Raw genomic sequence first — 3430 nt, 5'->3', positions numbered from 1 at the left:
CGTTCAATAATTGGCTTTCACCGACACAACTGCCGACGCCACGGTCACCGTGACCGAAAGAGACAGCGCCGAAAGCGGATCGTCGGAGGCCGTGGTCGTTCAATAATTCGCTTTCACCGACACAACTGCCGACGCCACGGTCACCGTGACCAAAAGAGACAGCGCCGAAAGCGGATCGTCGGAGGCCGTGGTCGTTCAATAATTCGCTTTCACCGACACAACTGCCGACGCCACGGTCACCGTGAGCGAAAGAGACAGCGCCGAAAGCGGATCGTGTGAGGCCGTGCTCGTTCAATAATTCGCTTTCACCGACACAACTGCCGCCGCCACGGTCACCGTGAGCGAAAGAGACAGCGCCGAACGCGGATCGTCGGAGGCCGTGGTCGTTCAATATTTCGCTTTCACCGACACAACTGCCGCCGCCACGGTCACCGTGACCGAAAGAGACAGCGCCGAACGCGGATCGTCGGAGGCCATGGTCGTTCAATATTCCGCTTTCACCGACACAACTGCCGCCGCCACGGTCACCGTGACCGAAAGAGACAGAGCCGAAAGCGGATCGTTGGAGGCCGTGGTCGTTCAATAATTCGCTTTCACCGACACAACTGCCGCCGCCACGGTCACCGTGACCGAAAGAGACAGCTCCGAAAGCGGATCATTGGAGGCCGTGGTTGATCAATAATTCGCTTTCACCGACACAACTGCCGCAGCCACGGTCACCGTGACCGAAAGAGACAGCGCCGAACGCGGATCGTCGGAGGCCGTGGTTGTTCAATAATTCGCTTTCACCGACACAACTGCCGCCACCACGGTCACCGTGACCGAAAGAGACAGCGCCGAACGCGGATCGTCGGAGGCCGTGGTCGTTCAATAATTCGCTTTCGCCGACACAACTGCCGCCGCCACGGTCACCGTGACCGAAAGAGACAGCGCCGAAAGCGGATCGTTGGAGGCCGTGGTCGATCAATAATTCGCTTTCACCGACACAACTGCCGCCGCCACGGTCACCGTGATTGAAAGAGGCAGCGCCGAACGCGGATTCTCGGAGGCCGTGGTCGTTCAATAATTCGCTTTCACCGACACAACTGCCGCCGCCACGGTCACCGTGACCGAAAGAGACAGCGCCGAACGCGGATCGTCGGAGGCCGTGGTCGTTCAATATTTCGCTTTCACCGACACAACTGCCGCCGCCACGGTTACAGTGACCGAAAGAGACAGCGCCGAACGCGGTTCATCGGAGGCCGTGGTCGTTCAATAATTCGCTTTCACCGACACAACTGCCGCCGCCACGGTCACCGTGACCGAAAGAGACAGCGCCGAACGCGGATCGTCGGAGGCCGTGGTCGTTCAATATTTCGCTTTCACCGACACAACCCGCCGCCACGGTCACCGTGAGCGAAAGAGACAGCGCCGAACGCGGATCGTCGGAGGCCGTGGTCGTTCAATATTTCGCTTTCACCGACACAACTGCCGCCGCCACGGTCACCGTGACCGAAAGAGACAGCGCCGAACGCGGATAGTCGGAGGCCGTGGTCGTTCAATAATTCGCTTTCACCGACACAAGTGCCGACGCCACGGTCACCGTGACCAAAAGAGACAGCGCCGAAAGCGGATCGTCGGAGGCCGTGGTCGTTCAATATTTCGCTTTCACCGACACAACTGCCGACGCCACGGTCACCGTGAGCGAAAGAGAGAGCGCCGAAAGCGGATCGTGTGAGGCCGTGCTCGTTCAATAATTCGCTTTCACCGACACAACTGCCGCCGCCACGGTCACCGTGAGCGAAAGAGACAGCGCCGAACGCGGATCGTCGGAGGCCGTGGTCGTTCAATAATTCGCTTTCACCGACACAACTGCCGCCACCACGGTCACCGTGACCGAAAGAGACAGCGCCGAACGCGGATCGTTGGAGGCCGTGGTCGTTCAATATTCCGCTTTCACCGACACAACTGCCGCCGCCACGGTCACCGTGACCGAAAGAGACAGCGCCGAAAGCGGATCGTTGGAGGCCGTGGTCGTTCAATAATTCGCTTTCACCGACACAACTGCCGCCGCCACGGTCACCGTGACCGAAAGAGACAGCGCCGAAAGCGGATCGTTGGAGGCCGTGGTTGATCAATAATTCGCTTTCACCGACACAACTGCCGCAGCCACGGTCACCGTAACCGAAAGAGGCAGCGCCGAACGCGGATCGTCGGAGGCCGTGGTCGTTCAATAATTCGCTTTCACCGACACAACTGCCGCCGCCACGGTCACCGTGACCGAAAGAGACAGCGCCGAACGCGGATCGTCGGAGGCCGTGGTCGTTCAATAATTCGCTTTCACCGACACAACTGCCGCCGCCACGGTCACCGTGACCGAAAGAGACAGCGCCGAAAGCGGATCGTGGGAGGCCGTGGTCGATCAATAATTCGCTTTCACCGACACAACTGCCGCCGCCACGGTCACCGTGATTGAAAGAGGCAGCGCCGAACGCGGATTCTCGGAGGCCGTGGTCGTTCAATAATTCGCTTTCACCGACACAACTGCCGCCACCACGGTCACCGTGACCGAAAGAGACAGCGCCGAACGCGGATCGTCGGAGGCCGTGGTCGTTCAATATTTCGCTTTCACCGACACAACTGCCGCCGCCACGGTCACCGTGACCGAAAGAGACAGCGCCGAACGCGGTTCGTCGGAGGCCGTGGTCGTTCAATAATTCGCTTTCACCGACACAACTGCCGCCGCCACGGTCACCGTGACCGAAAGAGACAGCGCCGAAAGCGGATCGTGTGAGGCCGTGCTCGTTCAAAAATTGGCTTTCACCGACACAACTGCCGCCGCCACGGTCACCGTGAGCGAAAGAGACAGCGCCGAAAGGGGATCGTCGGAGGCTGTGGTCGTTCAATAATTCGCTTTCACCGACACAACTGCCGACGCCACGGTCACCGTGAGCGAAAGAGACAGTGCCGAACGCGGAGCGTCGGAGGCCGTGGTCGTTCAATAATTCGCTTTCACCGACACAACTGCCGACGCCATGGTCACCGTGAGCGAAAGAGACAGCGCCGAACGCGGTTCGTCGGAGGCCGTGGTCATTCAATAATTCGCTTTCACCGTCACAACTGCCGCCGCCACGGTCAGCGTGAGCGAAAGAGACAGCGCCGAACGCGGATCGTTGGAGGCCGTAGTCGTTCAATAATTCGCTTGCACCGACACAAGTGCCGACGCCACGGTCACCGTGAGCGAAAGAGACAGCGCCGAACGCGGTTCGTCGGAGGCCGTGGTCATTCAATAATTCGCTTTTACCGTCACAACTGCCGCCGCCACGGTCACCGTGAGCGAAAGAGACAGCGCCGTACGCGGATCCTTGGAGTCCGTGGTCGTTCAATAATTCGCTTTCACCGACACAACTGCCGCCGCCACGGTCACCGTGAGCGAAAGAGACAGCGTCGA

The sequence above is a fragment of the Ixodes scapularis genome, unplaced genomic scaffold (assembly GCF_016920785.2).
Source record: "Ixodes scapularis isolate PalLabHiFi unplaced genomic scaffold, ASM1692078v2 ptg000997l_1__unscaffolded, whole genome shotgun sequence".
NCBI classification, from domain to species: domain Eukaryota; kingdom Metazoa; phylum Arthropoda; class Arachnida; order Ixodida; family Ixodidae; genus Ixodes; species Ixodes scapularis.
The sequence above is the reverse complement of the archived record's forward strand: the minus strand, read 5'-3'. Positions refer to the sequence as shown.